A 22334-nucleotide genomic window follows, 5' to 3' on the forward strand; every position below is an offset into this window, starting at 1 on the left:
GGATATCATAAAAAGTACAAAAGAGTATAAAGTGCAAAGTACTTTGTGATGTCTTTCCATCGCAACAACAAGGTGGAAGATTCTTAAACCAAGTTCCACGTGTAGGAAATGCTACCAGGTAATGTAATGTATTGAAACGTAACCTTGTAAGTAAAAACCTATGTCGCTCTAGGTTAACAGTAGTCAGATATAACATCGGGTGCAGTTGCCGTATCTGGTTCCTCGCCTGGACTCTATTCATGGCCAAAATCGGCTCCAGGTCATACATTTTCTGCCAGTGTATTTCCTTTACCTTTTTGATATCCTGCTTTGTCGGAAGCTCTGGCTTTGAAAAGAACTCCCCTAGTCCTAATAAGAGAAAAGAGGAGTGGACATATCTGAGCCACGGTATGTCCAATGATTGTGATAGTAAAAGACAATCCTGTATCACCCTTCTGCATAAAAAAGCTTCTGGTTTGGACCAAATTTTTATCCATAATCATATGGGTTGGAGCTTTATATAGCTGGATATGCATCTCAGGCCTACTTCTTCGTGATAAAACATTACTGACGTTGATTGCGGGACTGCTAATAGCTTCCTTAAAAACTTATTTTCTACAATCTGGAAGCTCGAGCATTCTGCATATCCCCAAATCCCAGCTCCTAATGTCGCAATAGAGAGACATTTATTGGAAAAAACAGTCATCATCTCTTTTACAGGTTTGTGTCACAACTTTTTGGCAAATCTAAAAACTGCTTCTATGGCTTTCTGGAATTGTATTGAACATATGTTTACTAAAAATTTCCAATTAAAATCTACTTCAATGGGAACCCCCAGATACGTGAAATGTGAGACCTTAAGTATTTCTTCCGCGTCCAAGATGATTTTTTTAGCTTGTGCTAACTTTGGCCCAGTCTTCATCACAAATTACTTAGATCTATTGATTTTGAGACCAAGATTTCCCATGAATGTATTAAAAGCATTCAATAAAAAACCATTTGCTGTCCTTAAGAAGAGTACGGCATCATCCGCATACAATAATACTGGAATTGGGGAGTTATTAATAATAGGCAGATCCTTTCCCAATTCACAGAGAAATTTCTCTAGCCCATTTATATAAAGAAGAAAAAGGAAACGGGCCAGCACACAGCCCTGTCTTACCCCCTTTAGTGAAGGGAACTTCTCTGTTAAACCACCCTCCTGAGAATAGCGAACTCAAGCCGATGTACAAGCATGAAGTATACCAAGTAGAACAATAATGTCTTTGTCCACTCCCATATTTACCATGACCATCCACAATTTCTCTCTATTGACTGTATCGAAAGCACAGGACAGATCCATAAATGCTAAATGTATACACCCCTTTTTGACTTTCGTATTCTGACTATGAGAGTCAGATTGAGTGTTTGTTCTACTGTGCCCAGCCCAGGCCGAAAGCCAAATTGGGCCTTTAAAAGACAATGAGATTCAGTTGCCCAGTTTTCCAGCTTATTTAAAATCACTCGACCTAAGATTTTAACTGAGCTGTCCAATAGAGAAATTGGTCGAAAACATAAAGGATCTGCCCTATCCCCCTTCTTAAAAATCGGGACGATAATCGCCTCTTTCCATGTGTCTACTAGTAGACCTGTCATGACAGAACATCAATAAACAGTGGCCCTGAAAAATCTGGAAGCACTTTATATAAATCATCAGGAATTTTGTCTGGGCCAGAGGCTTTCTCAGAAGGACAATCTTGAATAGCCTGTTTTACATTGGCTACACTTATAGTATTAGTGAAGGCTGCACTGATTGAAGCATTTCCTTTTATCATAAGGAAATTCGTATCATCTTCTTGGACTTTATTCTCCATTGCAAAAGTTTTGGAAAAATAATTCACCCAGGTTTGAGCTGGAATGACAGTATCCATAGTCATCTTGTGCTTGTCATTCAACAATGGAGAATTAGCCACTCGCCAGAATGCAGTTGTATCTTTATTTATACTTGCTTCGATCAGTTCCTCCCAGGCAGACTCACTTAATTCAGCCTTCCTCTTAGCAAGTGCTTCCTTATACCTCTTTCTTGCAATTTTGATTGCTTGTCAATCTTGAGGAGACGCATTGATTATTTTCTTTAAGTTTTTTAGGGATAGAGTACATGCATGATTAAACCATTGAGGGCTACATACTTTGTTAGTGCCCGGCCACTGAAGTTTTTCAGCCATGTACTTTGTTAAAGAGGAAAATGCATAAACAATTTCATGGGGGGGGCGTGTCTTCACTCAAAGTTGTTATGACATCTGTCCATTTGTTCTGTATTAGATCTTTGAAAAATCTACTACTATCTATTTTTCCCCCATTTAATTGTAAGGCCTTTTCGGGCTAAGAACTTCATGTCTGGGTGTCGTTTCTCTGATGGCTTCAATAAGCAAGCAAAAATAGAAAGACTGCCATTTTTACTCATAGGAGAATACAATTAGCTTGTGCAAATGCACCTTTGTTAAGCAATTGCACGTGCATAAATGTACACCATGATTATGCATGTGATCACCTTTTTAAAAACCATGATTCTTCCAGCTTCCCAAATTTTACTTTCACAAATTTTGAAAATCTACTATAAGCAACTTTTGTGAGAATTTCACTGATGGTGCTAATTAATATTATATTATCAACCTCTTAGAAGCCATTCTTTCTCTTGGATTGTTTGTACTAGGCTATGGGCCTGATTTAGGTCTTGGCGGATGGGAATACTCAGCTACAAACGTGACAGATATCTCATCCACTGTATTATGATTCCATTACCTCCTATGGGGATTGTAATACACAGGACAGGATATCCGTCACGTTTGTGACAGAGTATTCTCTCTGCCGAGACCTAAATCAGGCCCTATCTGTAACATGTTTCAGATACATGTAACACCTACAGAGGCAATGTAGTCCTGTGAAACTGGCTTCATCATATAGTCAAAAATGTGCTTCAGCTTGGTGACGTGTTTCTGCAGTAAAGTAAGTATACTTTAGTGATCGTTAATAACTAATCACTGAAATTTCACAACAGTATCACCATTTTATATGAATGATGTTTGAGAGAATTAAGAGGGATGGTCCAAATACAGCATTAAAGAAGACATTTTTTTGACCCTTCCAAAGTTTAGTACCACAATAATTAATCTGGTATGCTGCACTAAATAACACAAAAACCAATGATGTGAATAATGGAATACTTCAATTAATCTCAGTGGCAATCACTTGGGGCTGCATCCCAATCTGTCATTTTTACCCCCATTGCCACCTCAGTTTGGACTCAGCCATATGCACATCAGTCTTGACCCTTTTCCTCATGGGAAAGGTCCAGCCTGAACTGCCAGGACAAGTCCTTCCTGAACTGGGACGCAAGCAACCCAACACCTGCTTCACCCTTGCTATGGGCTCTGCAGCCTGGTATATCTTTGTTCCAGTGGCATAGTGAGACTGGCACCTATATCTGGCAATACCCAGAGCATGTCGGGCATCAAACACAAAAACAAATAGGTGATGGATGGAATGCTTGAATCAATCTCAGCTAATGGCAAGAGCTCGGGCTACATCAAAATCAATCATTTTTCGCTCACCATGCCACCTAAGTTTGGACCCAGCAATATGCAAATCAGCACTAAACGACACAGTCAATACTCACAAAACATAGGCCTGGTTTGCAAAGATAAACTTACACATTTAGGTAAACTTACTATTTTCTGTAATTCACAAACTATGAGTAAATAACAAGTTTACAACTGCAGATACTCTGCAGTCAGGGCAGAAAACTCCACACATAAAAAGAATAAAAAGATATGTCTACCCTATCTTTTTGTGATCAGAGTTCTCCTCCCCAACTGAATAGTCTCCACAGATCTAAACTTTCTATTAACTCATAGTTACTGAGTAGCAAAAATAGTAAACCTTTGTGAATAGTGTTTCTACTTTGTAATTGTTGTGTATGGTATTAACTTCCCAGATGCAAAAAAATATTTTCAGTTTTTTTCAAAGACAAATTGGTTCCTAATGTGGTCATAAAACAATTTACACACTTGACAAGCTCGGCCAGTAGTAGCCAAAGGCATTTATTTGCACATAAAAGTTGTTTTTAAAGAAGAAGTAGCTATTTTCCAGGTGCTCTTTCCACCTATTTCTACTTAAATGAGTTAATCTGATGTCTCAAAAACACACAGGGCCTGATTCAGACCTTGGCGGGCGGCGGAGGCCGCCCGCCAAGGTCCCGCCGACAAATGACCGCACCGCGGTCAAAAGACCGCGGCGGCTATTCATACATTTCCGCTGGGCCGGCGGGCGCTCTCCAAAAGAGCGCCCGCCGGCCCAGCGGAAATGCCCCTGCAACGAGGATGCCGGCTCCGAATGGAGCCGGCGGAGTTGCAGGGGTGCGACGGGTGCAGTTGCACCCGTCGCGTATTTCAGTGTCTGCTTTGCAGACACTGAAATACTTTGTGGGGCCCTCTTACGGGGGCCCCTGCAGTGCCCATGCCCTTGGCATGGGCACTGCAGGGGCCCCCAGGGGCCCCGCGGCACCCGCTACCGCCATCCTGTTCCTGGCGGGAGACCCGCCAGGAACAGGATGGCGGTAGGGGGTGTCAGAATCCCCATGGCGGCGGAGCGCGCTCCGCCGCCATGGAGGATTCTCCCGAGCAGCGGAAAGTCGGCGGGAGACCGCCGACTTTCCGTTTCTGACCGCGGCTGAACCGCCGCGGTCAGAATGCTCGAGGGAGCACCGCCAGCCTGTTGGCGGTGCTCCCGTGGTCGGTGACCCTGGCGGTCACCGGCCGCCAGGGCCAGAATGACCCCCACAATGTCTTCATGGCTTCAGCTTGTGTATGTTTGTGAATTAACATTCCAGAATGTAGTTATTTAGAATCTGCTCAGTCTCTCTTATGTATGGGTTAAGCCATTTTCAAGTGTATTGATATATTAGTCCACCTATTTCATGATTCAAAAATGTCATCACATTCAAAGACAATAGGTCTGTCTGAGTTTGAGTGGTATCCTTTTGACCCTTTTGTTTGAAGATAGAGGACAGTTGGTATGAAGCTACAGCAGTTAAGGATATTTTGTTATTCAGCCATAACAGTCCTTGCTCGGTGGTGTGCTTGATAATGTTGCCGAGATCCTGCATGCAGTCTCCTGTTGCTTATGATAATTGGTATTAACCAACTGTCCTAATGCTTTTTCATCATATTGGGAGATGGTCATACAATTAACTGCAGATTTATTCAGTATTCTTATTACCTAATTCTCTTCGAGCTTTGGTTCGGGATAATGTTATAGGACAGGTGCATGTTTCTTTTGCTCACTCCTGTAATCTAGTTCAATTAGGATCATTTTCTGAAATACCCCGAAATATTGAGTGGCACAGTGGTTGCTATAGGCCTCAAGACTGAGGGCCTGATTCTCACCCTGGCGGTAATTACCGCCAGGGCAGAGGTTGGCGGTAGCACCGCCAACAGGCTGGCGGTGCTCCGCCGGGCATTCTGACCGCGGCGGTACAGCCGCGGCCAGAAGCGGAAAGCCGGCGGGGTACCGCCGACTTTCCGCTGCCCGTCTGAATCCTCCATGGCGGCGGAGCGCGCTCCGCCGCCATGGGGATTCAGACACCCCCTACCGCCATCCTGTTCATGGCGGCTCTCCCGCCATGAACAGGATGGCGATAGGGGGTGCCGCGGGGCCCCTGGGGGCCCCTGCAGTGCCCATGCCAATGGCATGGGCACTGCAGGGGCCCCCGTAAGAGGGCCCCGCAAAGTATTTCAGTGTCTGCTTTGCAGACACTGAAATACGCGACGGGTGCAACTGCACCCGTCGCACCTTCCCACTCCGCCGGCTCAATTCTGAGCTGGCATCCTAGTGGGAAGGTTGATTTGCCCGCCCGCCAGCCCAGGGCAAATGTCAGAATCACCGCCGCGGTCTTTCGACCGCGGTGCGGTGTTCTGACGGCGGTACCTTGGCGGACGGCCTCCGCCGTCCGCCAAGGTCAGAATGACCGCCTGAGTGATTATGTAATCCAGCTAATGAAGATGAGGGTTATGTTCACTGTTCTTAAGGAAAAAATATAGCCCAGAACATTTCAACAATCTTTATATGCATTGGTGTTCTTGAGAGAGCTCTTCACTTACAAATTTATTTTCATCTTGGGAGAGGTTGAACTATGATAGAAGTAACACTGATGGAGTGTCTTCCATCAGCTGTTTTCCTTCAAGGATTTTATGTCTATCATCATTTTGTATTTTCCTCTGTCATAGTGGACATAGAATTATTAGTCCTTCCTATGTTTGAGCCTTAATGTGTTCAAGTACTTGCTGTTGGTTATTATTTAAATATATTTTTTGGGACTAAATTCCAAAGCACAAAGGTACTTCGAAAAGGTGACACATATCATTCTGCTCCATCCTCCAAGGGATTGTAATGAGACAGGGCTTTTTTAGGATGTAAACATCTCTGAGTCTAGATATGGGTAATGTTGGGAATAGGATTATGCATGCTTGGTGAATGGGCATGAACCACTGCCATGAGTTCCTGCCTGTATGTGAACTGGTATCCTAAATTTTCATTTGGCACTGACAGTGCATGTGTGCTGAATCTGAGGTAATGCGAAGGCCAGAACATGTACTGTGGAATGGAGCAGTTCCCAATGTGTTTGATCATAGTGGGCTTCTGTCCATTGCTTGGTCTGGTAAGTCACATAAAGTGATGGCAGCAGTGTACTGAGGTTTTGTGAATCGTTAGTATGCCCAAATATTTTTCTCTGTGTCAGGTGTCAGTGGAGTCTACTGACTCCTCTTATGTAAAGCGCCTCTTTATCGTGAGCTCAGACCTTGCAATGACATTCTCTGTGTTTATGTGTGAGTGTGCTGAGTGCACACTCAGACATAACCACACCTCAGCAGCAGTGATTATGTAGTAGATGTATGGTAGTATGGTTGTTTGATGAGAGTCCTACCACTGGAACCAGTGAGATACATTTTTCATGGTCTTTGGGTTAGCATGGCACAAAGTAAATCCATTATTTGGAACACACATTAGCTGGTCAGTATATATTCATTCAGTATGAGAGCAGAGACTGTGTTGTATACCGATGGATCATGTATGGGGCAAAATCCCTTGCTGTGATACGGCGTTCTAATCCAGCAACATATTTGTTAAGGATAATTGATTTACTTTGATGTTTACTAGCCATGAAAAAGCCCCAGGTAGACCTACCATAAGGGGCAAAACACGTGTCAGCTCTCTGTTCAAATGTTTACAAACTTTGCTTGTAATGGGCATCAATAAATAACTTTGGACTCACCACCCTGACCCAATGAGTTAATTCTATATTACAAACTATTATAGGTCACAAGCCTGGAACTTTACAATTGGATATAAAGTGGGTTTTTCAATTCTCCATTGCTTAAGAGCGCAGATGTGTATAGGCAGGGACAGCTCTTTTGTCTGTCCATGATTATTGCTTCAGGAAGGCTGATGACAGCCCGGTGCAGAGATCTTACACTTTTGTGCCTCCTGGAAGGGGGCAGCATCACTGACCAGTGCTGTGAGAGCCATCAATTTGCACAATGTTTGTGTGTGAGAAAATACTAGAAAGCGACATTTGAGGAGAACCAACCCAAACCATTTTGAAACCATAGAGAGTGAATCCACATTCCCCGTATCAGTACAAAGGTTATAAAACCCAACCAAACCAACCCACATTTTTGATGAATCATTATTTTTTAATGTTTCACCAGTACATGTGTATATTTAATCATCATCAAATCTCACCATAAGTATGCTGACCAGTATACTTAACATTGAAGTATTCAAAAAGTAGACAATCTTCTTGTGGCGTGTCCCTGAGAGACAGCATTTTTTTTTAGCACAATAGAGCATTGATGGACACAAGGGGTATGCGTAAGTCACATTCACTCTATGTAGCCCAGAAGCCCAATGTACTGATTGTGGAGTGGGAGTCTGGTGTGGCACAGATCCAATTCCCTGCAGAGTCTTTGTTTTAGAATCTTAGACTGCTATGTTTTTTTATAATAATATTCTAGTCACTAACCTGTTAATAAGGTTTTGTATACAAACAATAGTTGATTGCTACCGGGTATGTTTCATCATAATATTCTTTAGAGGCTCAAAATTTAAGAACTACAAACAGCATGAAGACAATTTAATTGCTTCTTTATCTTACACTACTACTAACCTAAATTGTCATAGTTTTAACAGTTTAGTAATTCAGATTGTTTATCCATACAGTTGTGGTACAACTGGTGACGTCCTATGACAAGGACCTTCAGGCACTAGGGACATTGAGGCATTGAGGCCCATATTTATTAGGAATTTGCCTTGTCCTTGTGTCATGCAAGGTGACGCATAGACACTGCAAAGAATTCAGTGATAATTACAAAGCCATGCAATACCTGATTTGAGTGGTCTTGCATGGCTTTGTAGAGAAATGTAAAAAAAGACAGCTGCTTGTACATCTGAACTTGGGAGGTGTTCCATGGGTGGAGCATGGGCATTACCATGTATTCACTCATGGGTTTTGGCACATTCCCAGATTTAAAGAGACTTGTGAACCTGGGAATGCATCAAAATGCGATGCCTTCTCAAGTGAGGCCTAACAAGGAAAAACATATACTTTTTCATTGTTAGCTCCTCTTTCCATGTATGCTACATTCTGCATCGCACACAGAAAGTAGAAAATGCCTCTAAGGATTGTTTATATGCCAGAGTTTTGAATCAGCTGAAGTTTCTTTAGAGATGTTTTATCTATATTAAGCAACAGAGCATTGCAGTAGTCCAGTATGGATATCACAAGTGCCAAAGTCACTGTAATTCTCCATTCCCTTTGAAGGAAGGGAAAAACTTTCTTTAGCATCTTTAATGTCCAAAAACTAGTTTTCACAATGTGATTGACATGTGATCTAAAGGAGAGGCAATTGTCGAAAGTGACACCTGAATTTCTTGTAGCAGAAAGAGGAATTGGGAGAGTGCCACAGTCGGTCGGCCACCAACAGGAGTTCCACAATTTCTTGCCTGATCCGAAGCAGAGTATTTCAGTTTTATCACCATTTAATTTGAGCCAGTTTGAATTCATCCATCTATTGATTTCAAGCATACATTTGTTAAAGCGATCAGCCACTTCCTCCCAATTTTTGTTGACTGGGATGATCAATTGGGTATCTTCTGCATAGGAGGTTGGTCTAAAGCCAAAAGAACAAATCAATTTGGCCAGAGCTGCAACATACAAATTAAACAAGGTGGGGCTAAGTGATGATCCCTGGAGGACACCACTAGGTAAGAGGTATTCAGGGGACTTAAAGTCGCCGCAGCTTACCGTGATCTGTCTATCTTTCAGAAAAGATTCCAACAACTTAAGAGCCTCATCTCTAATCCCTGCTTGATATAAGCGGGCTATCATAACCTGTGAAGAAATAGTGTCAAATGCCGTGGATAGGTCCAGTAGGATTAAAATAGCCCTTTGTCCTTCATCCACCATTCTCCGGATCGAATCCGATGTCGTAATGAGGGCGGATTCTGTACTATGTGCCTTCCTGAAAACGTGTTGGGAGGCATCTAGTCCTCCTGACTCCGTTAAAAAAATTGGTTAATTCCCTGTTAATATGCTAATGTTAAAATCTTGGCCAGGAAAGGAAGTTGGGCAATGGGTCGCAGATTATTCAGGTCATGACTGATTCCATCTTGTTTCTTTTTCAAAGGAATTACTGTAACATCCTTCCAAGAAGTAGGATAGACTCCAGAAGTGAGGACCTCACAAAAAATTGGAGCTAAGGTTGTCGAAACAAGATCAGGGACTAATTGAAGAATAGAGGGGGGGCAAGGATCAGAGGGGGAGCCTTATTTAATTTCTGACAACTTCTAAGCCACTCTTTGAAGTCTTCCCCACTTCAAAGGCACATTTGGGTATTTAAACAGGGCCTCTGCCCCTACCAACTCAGACACTTCTGAGGTAGATACTCTACCTGACAAGGCATTTCCTGTAGAAGAGAACCTGAACCAGAACCTGCATCCTGCCAAGAAGACCTGCCTGGCTGCACAAAGGACTTACCTGACGGCTTTCTGTGAAGGACTGCTGCCTTGCTGTTGCCCTGCTGTCTTGCTGCTCCCTGTCTGTGGTGAGGAGTGCTCTCCAAGGGCTTGGCTAGAGCTTGCCTCCTGTTCCTTAAAGTCTCAGGACCAAAAAGACTTCATCTCTACAAGAAGAACTCCTTGTGTGGCGAAAATCGACGCACAGCCTGCCAGAAACGATGCACAGCCTGCACCGCAGGGAAAATTTCACCACACACCAAACCGGAATGACGCAGCCCAACTTCGCAACGAGAAGATTGATGCAGCACCAGCGTAGTGACCGGACGTTTGATGCACAGCCCACTGGATCGACACACAGCTGAGCCGGAAGACGCAGCCTGACTTCCAGAGCGGAATCGCCTGCTGTGTGGTAGAAATTTCCACGCAACACACACTGCATCGACGCAGCCCCTGTGACTTCGTCCTGTCACCGTCGGAAACCCACGCCTCGTCCCCAGGGCTTCTGAAAACCATGCAACCTGAAGAGGATCCACAACCGAGTGCAGTAAAGTGACGCACAGCCGTCCCTGCGTGAAAACTAAACAACGCATCGCCGTGTGCAGTCCAAGAAATCGATGCACACCTCCTTGTTTTCCACGCATCTCCTCCTCTGCAGTTCTTTGCAGAGATTTTGGACACAAACCAGGTACTTTGTGTTTGAAAGAAACATTTATTGCTTTTAAAAGAATAAACCCTGGAACCCAGGGACCCCCCCTGAGGAGGCTTTGCAGACCCCAGAGGTCCCCGGACCACAGGTTGGGAACCACTGCCCTAGATGTTTCTAAAATGAGGGGAGAGTTAGAGGAGTTCATTAGGGGAAGTGTTGACCCTAGTCATGTGGATCAGTGTGATGGGATTGAGCTTGTATATTTGAGCAAATACATTAGTCACAGTGTGGTGCAAACCCATAACAAATTACAGAATTGTCAAATAAGTATAACATAAACCTTTCTGGAAGCAGAAATTTGCAGAGGAGCTTTCAAGTTCAGGTAGAAGACGAGGCACATATAAACATGAGGACCTCTGGGATCAAATTACATGAAAGGAACTATTCCATTACATACAGAATTAGAGCATCCTAGATAAATTAAGGGACAGGCGGGCCAAGAAAAGGAAAAAAAAGAGAATGAAAGAAGCTAGGGGAACAGTAAACATACCCCCAGCAGCACCAGAAGGAACAACAGCTGAAACGTACCCTCTAAGAGAAGTACTTTGATGGGGATACGTACCCTGGAGTCAAGGTGATTTTGCGAACTTTACAAATCAGACAAAACAGTTCCTATTGTTGAAGAAAGTCATGGTTTGTGATGCACTCAGGTTGATAGATTTGTGAAGATTTGAAAAGTATTGTGGGAGGAATTCAACACCTTTTTTGACAGACTGGTTGGAGTGATTTCTGTGTAAGGTGTTGGTACAGTGACCAACTGCTTAGCTTCAGTGAGTACCTAGAAGGAATGCACCATCCCCAATAGTGATGGAAAAGTATAACCAGGTAAATATTTTTTTAAGGGAAACGTGCCACAAAATTAGCTTGTCCAGGTGAGCAATAATTGAACTACTCAAAAGGCTAAGGTTTCATTCCATGCTTGTTATGGGCATTTCTTCTAGGTGTTTAGACAACACGTTTGTGTTGATAACCCAGAAAGAGGTGACATGAGCAAATTTAAGTCACATTGTGTCTTGGATTGTGCCCAGAGACTAGCCTGCATATTCAACAAAATGTGATTTGTTGGCAAAGTAAATCTTTAGATAAGATACCTCGATATGCAATGTTTAGCAATGATGATCAGGAGATGAAAAAGAAAAGGCTGAATGAAAAATGAATGTTGGCTCAAACTTAGCTTGCACGGAAAGGATTTCAGAATGGCCTTTACAGGGGAAATGTTGATGGTATGCAAGGTGCTTGATACCAAGATGGGGCACAAATGATACAAGATGGAAGTGGTGTTCCACAAGGTAGAAGTTGCAGTGTTCTAATTGATCTGAGTACAGTGATGGATGTGGTGACATTAAATCAATCATACTCATGTCATTACTGTAATAAGTTGGGTCACTGGAAGGGGGATTGTCCACTGAGCCCAAATCGAATATCTGGTGATGCTCAAATGCAGATTGTGAATCCTACACAAATGCAAAATGTGTCAATGCAGAAACCTCAGACTCATATTATGTCACAAGCCCCAGTGATGCAGCTTTCCCGGGCACACTTTAGCCTACCTGAGGCAAGCTCTTAATTTCTGGTGAGTGAACCAGAAGTGACAACAGTTAATGAGCCTCAGGCACAAGTGACTGGTGATGCAGAGCCTGGCGAAGGTTGAGTAATGTGACCAGAATTGAGTTGACCAAGAGACGAGAGGCCAGGGGGTCAAGAGAGACTGAGACCGAGTCTATCCTTCGAACACATTACACATCCTGTCCCTGAGAAGACAGAATCGAGTGAGTTCAGTGACAGTGAGGATGAACACCAGTGACCTGATGACAGAGGAAATAGGAAATTATCCATTTCCCTACTTTCACAGCAAGCGGGAGTGTATATGCGCATTACCTCTATCAGCACTCCTTATATTGTTTTTAACCTTGGCCTAAACCTATTTCTGACTTAATAAATATGATCGTTTTGGTTTAGAGTAAATTTTACTTCTACCTTTCTCTTCTCTCCTAATTACGCCTATAGTTAGCACTGATCCTTGGCACAACTACTCTTGGTAAAAAGATCTCCGGCTAAGAGCCCCCCTTTTCCAAGGGGAGCCCGTAAGGCATTGCAGTGCCAGTCTGACGAGGAGCTTGCCCAGTGATGAAGCCTGACATCCTATTGGGTGTGTGAGGGCTTTCTTGATCCTGGCTATTGAGTTCCCCAGTGTTGTTTATGTGTTTCTATTGCTGGAACAGTGTACTTCATACGAGAGTCATAGATGAACACCAGTCCTCAGGAGATAGAAAAGAGAAAGTGTTTCTGGTCTGATGTACTTTGCTCCTGAGTGGACTCACTACGTTAACAGTTTACTAGATGAAATTACCTATGATATGAGTAATCAGGGAATCATGCCAAATGAGCCTCTGTCATTTATACTAACACAGAAAACCATTTGATTTCCTGGAATGATTAAATCAACCATAATGAACAGTGTCTATAAACCTAACTTCATTGAAATTTGATAAACTGAGCTTTGATGAACTTTACAGTTATTGCATTACAAAGAGTCCCTATGGTCAAGGCTCCAGTAGAAGAGTATGGTTGTCATTCTAGCAGAAGGTGGAGTTGGGCTACGGATGAGTCTCGAAGACTGCTGCACATAAAGCCAGTCTCATTGTGTAATCACAAACCAGTCTTGTTGTTAGCACAAGTAAAAACGTTGTAGAATTCATAAGTTTATGTACTGCTATTATACTCTAAAGAGCTGACTGTAAAGAAACTATGGGCATCTTTACCAATGATCAGCATAGGTTAGCTCCAGCGGAAGAATTTGTTGTTTCTACCATACTAATGGCCGCTTTGTTGATAGGGATACGTTTCCATGCTGACAGTAGTCCTTTTAAGCCCACACTCCAGCCTAATACACATACTTACGCTGTGGAAGATGAGCATAGTTTTGAAAATAGGATCCTACATAAAGATGCCTCAGAGGGAGAACACCTTTTCTAGTATATATGCACAATGGAGGCAAAGGATACTTTCGTATGCATCAACTTGCCTGCTTCTGTGGCCGAAGGAGTTACTTACCACCATATTCCTCTTTCTTATGAGTACTCGTGCAACATTTTGCTTAATCTTTCATGCAGGCAGGTGCGCTTTGAATATCACTTTTAGAATTATGACTCAGTACTTTCTGAAGTTCCTCTTCACTAGCACTTGAATCCTCATCCTGAGGTAGAGGACATGAGCACTGCTTGCTATTTCCTTTCACCCTTCATAATATTGACGCCCATCTTGCCCATAGAATGAATCTGACATGTGCCCCAAGTTCTACAGAGAAACAGTTTATTCCTGACCTACAGGCCAGCAGGGTCAAAATGTACCTTTGGTCAATGGGAGGAGAAGACGTTTTGAAGAATGTGTGGAAAAAGGAGGAAGAATAATCTATCTTGATATTGAATTGACAACACAGAGCTCTTCCACATTGCAGAGCTCTGAGACATCTACCACTCATGTGTGCCCCATGGAAAATGCCAGGTTAAGTTTTTTTTTTAAATACACAAAAGATTTTGGGGCATATTTACAAGCCCCTTGCTCCCCTTAGAGTTGCTGTAGCATTATTTTTTTGACGCTATGGTGGGGCTAAACAGGCCCTCGCCCTGCTTACAAAGTGGCACAACGCTAGCATTGTAAACCCTTGCACCACATTATACCTGCACAAGTTATAATGTATGCAAGGGGGGCGTTCCCCCTCAGGGAGGTCCCAAAAAATGGTGCAGTGGAATTTACAAAATTTCACTGGCGCCATTCTAGCATCATTTTTTAACGGCTGCACAGGGGAGGCGCCCAAGTGTCGCTAGTGCTTTATCCTATGGGCCTCTCTGAGCTTTGCTGAACTAGCGCCAAAATTCCAGCAAAACACCACAATAACTTCAAAAATGTTGATGCTCCGCACTAGTGAGCACCATGGTGCGCTGTATTGTAAATACAGCACTAGCATGGTGCAGTTCGCAGAGATATGTAAATATGCCCCTAAGTTTTTTATTGGCAAGCTTTCTGCCCTGTGACTGCCTTTTTTCACACTAGACCCTAGTATGTACCACCTGTACATCTTACATATAATAGATTTGCCACTACAAGCTGTTCAGCGCCCCGCATCGAAGTAGTACACGCTATGTAAACATTGCAATACAATAAAATGCAGCACTGCACGACTTTTGTCATTTCTCATCATTAAATACAACGTTGTTGTCCATTAAAGCACAACGATCTCTTTGGATTGACACAAGAGGACAATCGTCTGCTTTAGAGACAGCCACACACTAGGACTGACAGAAAATTTCAGGTCACAATAACCGAATGTCGTGTACATTTGGGAATGCATTTTGTTCCCGCGTTCCAGTTTTCTCGCAAAGATGACCATTTGGCTGAGACGTCTACAATGTATCTAGACATTTGAGGAGGCTTTAAGGCCTGGAGGCTTTCTGTAAAATAAAATCTGCTTCGAATCGCAGATCAGGACGCCTTTCAGCAAGTCGTCACACGTCATATTTTCAATATAAAACACGGTTCTTCCATGGAGAAGCAGCTATGGAGCGGCGTCTCCAGAGCGTGAACAACCCATAACAGGCGTGTCACACACACTTACCGTCAGCATCCCCTGTAAAGTGTGACTTCATCAAGAGAGCACCGCGAGCCCCGGGTATTTATACACAGCCACAAAGATGCCTCTGCACTGCAAACAAACCCTGGGAGATGGAGGATCTGCTGATGCTAGGAAGGGTCAGCCCGAGGGAAATACCTCATACACAGGTGTAATGTTGGCAAATGTGGTCATTTGAGGACTTTATACATCACATTCATAAACGTGTGGATTAAACACTGTGAATCGTGCGGTTTCAAATATTGCACAGCGCCTAGAAAGTGTTTTCTTTCAGCAGCAGCTGCCCTGCTTTGGGTACCTGAGGTCTTGCTTCCTTTCTAGTTTGGGGGGGTCTGTAAAAGTAACTCCAGTGGATTGCCTCAGAATGACAAAGGACAGAATGCCCCCCAAGACAGAGTACCTGTTGCTACCGACCTCATCAGAATTAGGAGGAAACTGGGAACGAGGGCATATTGGGAAACTGTCCTGTATTTACTTCACTGGGAAGATTTTCCTTCTCTGATATGTTAGGTAGGTTTGTAAAAATAGCAGAAACTGCTGACAAAGAACTGAGATGTAATTTCCTCTGTCTTAGTCGAGGAAGCTTGTGGGGCTTGCGCTGCAATATATCGGGTATCGGTGCAGGGGACAACATGCCTGATGCCCGGCCCGGCGCTGCAAGGGTTGTGAATAATTTACTTAGATGCATCAAGGATGAGCTGCATTATGCTGGGATGGAGTCAATGGTGGTCTGCCTCACGTTGCGTCAAGATGCGTTGACATTTGAAAAGGGTGCCATTAGGTGTTCCCTTCCTATTTGCGACCGCATCGCCATGCTGAGTTGCTTTGTGACCGCGAATGCGGTCGCAAACCAACTCGCAGTTACCACCCACTTGAAGTGGGTGGTAACTCATTCGCAATAGGGAAGGGGTCTCCATGGGACCCCTTCCCCTTTGTGAATGCCGACAAAAATGTTTTTTCAGAGCAGGCAGTGGGCCTATGGACCACTGCCTGCTCTGAAAAAAACGAAACCAAATGGTTTCGAAAATTTTTCTTTTTGCAACTCGTTTTCCTTTAAGGAAAACGGGTTGCAAAAAGAAGAAAAAAACTGCTTTTTTAAAAAAGCAGTCACAGACATGGAGGTCTGCTGTCTCCAGCAGGCCACCATCCCTGTGAGTGCATGGACTCGCTATGGGGTCGCAAAATGTGACCCACCTCATTAATATTCATGAGGTGGGTCTTTGCGACCCCATAGCGAGTCGCAGAAGGTGTCTGAGACACCTTTCTGCATAAAATTTTGCGAGTTGCAAATTGCGAGTCGGTATGACTCGCAATTTGCAACTCGCAAAATTTTACTTTGCTACATCTGGCCCTTCGAGTCAGAATGGTTTGCATGAATGGTTTGTGATTGCAAACCGTTGACAAATTACTGATACCTCAGAAGTGGCAACCACTGATTGGCAAAGGGGAAGCTGTTCCTAAGATCGACCTCAAGGGGAGCAGACATTGCTTTCATCACTGTATTCCCAAACTGGAAACATTTTTTTAAAGCAGCACCTGTCGTTTGAAGGGACTGCTGTAGAAAATGTCTTTAAGAATGCAAATGCAGCAGTGTTGGCCTGCCTATTTAATGTTCATTAAGCAGGTTATTTTGAACAAAAATCTTTGGATAGGAAATTTAAGATGCAACAATCAAGCAGGCTAAATGAAGTAAGAAAGAAATTATCTTTCTAAGAAGTAAAAGTTGGCAAAAGCAGGAGCAGGAGGACAGACCTGATTTGTAATCCTATAAACTGTGGTGGGAACAGAGTCAGATTAATCAGAGCTGATTCATCAGCTGGTGGACCACAGGGAGGGGTGCTTGTCCAATGCAACCACTTCTGCAACAGATGTGATAAGGTTTAAAGCAAGTTTATCAAGGTTAGCACAGCAATGAAACATTTATAAAAAATGTGGGAGCTTTGGATGACGTATTATAAAGGCACATAGAATTTGCATGTCATACTCTGTCATCTTGTGGGACATCAAGAAAAATCCGAATAATTTAATGAACTGGTCAACAGAAAGGACATAGATCCTCATTGTTACATTAGTGGTATCTTACAGATGCTGCCGATGCCACGGGTGCCAGAAGACCGCCATTGCTGGCGGTCTTCCGCCCGCCGTATTATGGATACTGCAGATTTCCGCCACAATAAGGGCAGAAATCCGGCAGTAGCCATGCTGGTGGCAGAGGCAACTGGGCAGTACTACCACCTGCACCGCCCTGCCAGAAGGATGCCGCCAGCCGTCTTCTGACCATTAGTACAGCCTGGCGGTAGAAGGGTCCCTTCCCATTCCCTTCCGGACAAACTCCTCACCGGACAAGGTAAGTCAGGTGTCCGACAGGGTAGGGGGATGGGAGGGTGGGGATGCTGGGGTGAGTGTGTGGTGTCTGTCTGTGTGCATGAATGCGTGTGTGTGTGTGTGTGTGTGAATGCATCTGTGAGTGTTATGGTGCATGCATGGTTGTATGCGTGTGTGTGAATGCGTGTATAAATGTTGAAGTGAGTGCATGTTTGGATGTCTGTCTGAATGCATGTGAGTATGTCAGTGTGTATGCGTGCCTGAATGTGTGTTAGTATGTATGAGTGAATACGTGTCTGGATGAGTGTGAGTGGATGTGTGTATGTAAGTGTAGGTGAATGGGTGTATGTGTGGTGCGTGTGAGTGTCTGTGTGCATGTATGCGGGGGGTGGGGGGGCTGTGACTGTAGTGGGGGTGGTGGGGTGGATGTAAGTGTGTGTGGCTGTGTGCGTGTATGGCCGTGGGGGCAGTTGTGTGATGGGTGCGTGACTGCGTGTGTTTGAATCGAGGGTGAGGGGGGTGTTTGAATTGGGGGTGGGAGGGTGAGTAAGGATGGGGGTGGGTGGGGTGGTCAAGTGCTTGCTGGGGGGGCAGTCTACCGGTGACAGGGAAGAAATTCCCTGTCACCGGTAGACATACCACCATGGTTTTCGTGGTGATGCTACTGCTGCGGAAAGCAGGGTGGTAGGCCTGCTAATAATGCCGCTGCCGGTCTTCTGTGTACCGCCAGGTCAGAGATGCACATCTCTGGCCCGCGGTGCATATCACCATGACGGTCTGAGTGGAGATGTGGTGGGTTGGCTGCGGCCAACCTGCTACAGTCATAATATGGCTGTATACACCCCCAGCCTGTTGGCAGTGATACCGCCACATTTACCCTGGCGGTCAAAAGACTGCCAGGGTCAAAATTGAGGCCATAGTCATGAAAAAGTGTGGCTATTAACAAAGAGCTCTGGGGAACTACATATGACAGACAGGTTGAAACGGAGGAGATGGAGCGCCTGATTTTAGTCCTTCATAAAAGAGCAATTCAGGCCAAAACCTTCACATGGTCACCAACCTAACGAAGTCACACCAACAAGGGGTCATGTGGAACCATGCTGAAAGCCACAAAGAGATGCAGCAGTAACATGGTGGCAGATGAGTCTCGATCAACCTGCAATCTAAGGTCATCCACAATGGACACCTTTACTGATTACATACTGTGCATGATCAGCTTTTTATACTAGTACACAGCCACAGATATTATTAGATTTGTGAAATTAAGGCATTCACATACAATGAAATACACTTCACAATTCTATAGGATTATCACTATTGGTGGAATAATAAAATGGATCAAAAATATCTTATTCACTGCCCCTGCAACAAACGACTCAGCACCCATTGCCAGAACATCTGAAACTCAGGACCAAGGTGCAAGACATGAACAGTAGTGCATATCTTGCCTCCTATTTCCCAACGTAGACCAAAGGAGCAACTTGAAACCCTGTGTATTATGTCAGGGGTATAATATAACCTATTGATGGCTTTGTACTTCATTGGGGTTAGACTAATTGTGCTGGCATCCATGTAATAAGGTTCTTCTATAGTCATTTCCCAAAACTATCATACATCTCACTGCACTTTCTATACAATAGTAATACCAGATATCCCGACTTCCACATTCTATATGTGTCCAAGTTAGTGTCACAAAGGAAATAGTATCTCTTTAGCTTAAGAACCTTATGTAAGGTGTTTTAAACTCCAGTTACTTGCAGCAAGAATATGAGCATCTCTCCCATACTGACCTCAGAAAACTTAATATCATAAAAGTGAACTTTCTGAAATAGTTACTCTCTTTCTAAATATCCATGTCTACTTATGTCTTGATTATGAAAGTATCAAGTATATAATACATAAAGTGGGTCAAGATTCTCATGATAAGCTCATTCAAAAAGGCAAAGTTAAAAGCTGCGCCTTACCTGAGTCAACTCTTTGAATATTCTAGAGACTGCAATGAATCTTAAGGCTAGATTGTTCTAAAAAGTAATTTTCAAGAGTGCAACAAAAGATGTGCAATCTTTTAATGGGCAGAGATGTACTTCCCACTCACTCTCTCACATTTAGAACGGTTCATAAAATGGGCCAGGAGGGCCCCTAGATTGGCCACCTTTTTTAGTTCACCATTGTTTTTTATTTCCAAACAACATATTACCTATATCAAAGAACAATAATTATGCAGCAGAGTAAGTTTATTAAAGATATTGAGCCTGTAAATTGTCTGAGCTCTGCACATTAAGTACGTAGTCTAGCATAGTCCACTTACCCGCTGGACATTGATATGACAGTAAATTCTAGGCTCCCATAGGAAAAAGCCCTGTGTCAGTTTAATGCCTGCCCTGAGCATACGTTACATTTATGATGCACTGAATTAGAAGAACGACACAGTGAAATGTTGTAAATTTCACTGTGTCGGTTCTACGTGGTTTTTGCCCAGGAACACCTACCTTCCATATCATCCCTGGTAGCTGGCACCTAGGAGTGAAAAGTGGCGCTAGAGGACTCTAGCATAATTTTGTAGATTTTGGGTTGTTTTTGTGCCACTGCAGTGTAAAAAAATGATACTGCAATGGAGAAAGTGCCTTGTAAATAAGCCCCTAAGTTCTTCACAGTGGGGATGATAAACTGTTACATACAATACAACATTTGTAAGCATAGGATTGGCCCAATGCCATTGATGCCAAGTTTAAAAATACAGCTAAAAAAACAGAATTTTGAGGTGGCAGATTTGGAGTGTCCCTAGAGTTTTACATGCACTTCCTACAGAGACGTAGCTCTGAAGACTGGAAACTACCTGGCGTTCCCCAAGTTTGTTGCATTCCATGTATTGTCATTGGTCAATAGCATTTAGTTTCTCAGTTGAAAGCTACCCTCAAGCACTTACCACAAAGTGCTCATTTACCCCTATCAAAGCCAAATCTCCGCGCACCTCAGAGACGTGCACTGGCTCCCGATCAACAAATGCATCACTTACAATCTACTGACACACACCTACAAAGCAGTGCACAACATCGGACCAGCCTATCTCAACCACTGCCTGTCCTTCTACACCCCCACCAGGCACCTCCGATCCTGCCAACTTGTCCTCCCCAGAAGCAGATCCTTCTCCTACCTTGCAGCCTGGACATGGAACATGCTCCTACTCAACCTCAGACAAGCTGCCTCGTTGAAGCAGTTCAGGAAGGACCTCAGGACCACTTGGCTCTTCGAGTGAACAGCACGCCCACAACAGCGCCTTGAGACTCCACAGGTGATAAGGTGCGCTATACAAGTGCCTCATTGATTGTTTAATTGAGGACACTAATAAACAAGCAAATATGGGGGGGCAGATTTAACATTAATATTGCATTGCTGCATCTTCAAACATGCGCACTGGGAGAAGATTGGGGAAGTGCATCCTGCTACAGTAAATGCATAGTTGCAAATCCATGCCTGCCACGGGGCAAGACATTAGTGAAAGGTGGACTAGCTGTTTGAAGACACTGCAGAGCCTTTCTCTGTGAGTGTACTCTGTTGTTGGTGAGTGGCCAGTGGGCAAACTGCCTATGCCAATATACACAAAAGATGTGTAGGAAATTAAGTATACTAATTGTGATTTAAGAAGTATTTACTGTTAGGACTGTTGTATTACAGCCTGTGCAGAGAATAATTCCTCCTTATGGAATAAGTGAACTCACACACTGAATAGTGTCATGCTTCATCATCCTATCCCCACCGTAGTAGGACAATGCCACCAGGGTGGACTTGAACTATCAGTGAAATACACTCAGAGGGAGTTCTTAGATAAAGTATTTTGGATAGTGAAGGGATCTAGTTGACAACCTGTGTTAATACACCTTTAATAGTGGTGTCCATTGGTAAGGTTAATGTTAGACGTGGTCTCCCCTAACTTTTTGCCTCTGTTTCCCAGGTTGTTGATGTGTGCTGTTTTTGTTACTCTGGGCACTTTACCACTTCTATCCAGTGCAATGACTGTGACGGTGCAGACGGTTATATCTTCTCCTTTTCCCCTGTACTATTCCTGTAGGTCAGCGCCCACCAGAAGAAGCATATTTGGCGTGCCATCGCCAAGGAAGTCCGGACCCTGGGGTCTTCCACAGACGGAGCACCCACTGCCGGAAAAGATTAGAGGACATTCGCCGCTGGAGCAAGAAGACGGCGGAGGCCCAGCTGGGGATGGCCTCCCAACGTGGGATGGGTGCCCGTCGCACCATGACCCCCCTGATGTTCAGGATCCTAGCGGTGGCGTACCCGGAGTTGGATGGGCGCTTGAGGGCATCACAGCAGCCACAAGGGGGTGAGTGCACTCTCATTCTGCTGATTTTGAGCGCAGTTAAGGTGTCTGGGTGGGGGAGATGGGCTGTGTGTTTACCTAGGCCAGGGCGAGTGTGCTAGTTAGGTCCCCTTGTTCTGCCAGACCCTGTGGCACCCCACCCCACCTGTTACAGTGCAAAGTACACCTAGTCAGGCTCCTGTGACATCCATGTGTGCAGATGTCAGCCATAGCCTTGTAGGCCATGTCCTAGGGATTGAACAGTGGAGCCCAAGTGCGCGGCGTAGTGCAGGGGGCTTCTGTGTCTGTCGTGTCCGCCAACAGTA

Source organism: Pleurodeles waltl, chromosome 8 (genome assembly GCF_031143425.1).
Source record: "Pleurodeles waltl isolate 20211129_DDA chromosome 8, aPleWal1.hap1.20221129, whole genome shotgun sequence".
In the NCBI taxonomy this organism is placed as follows: Eukaryota; Metazoa; Chordata; class Amphibia; order Caudata; family Salamandridae; genus Pleurodeles; species Pleurodeles waltl.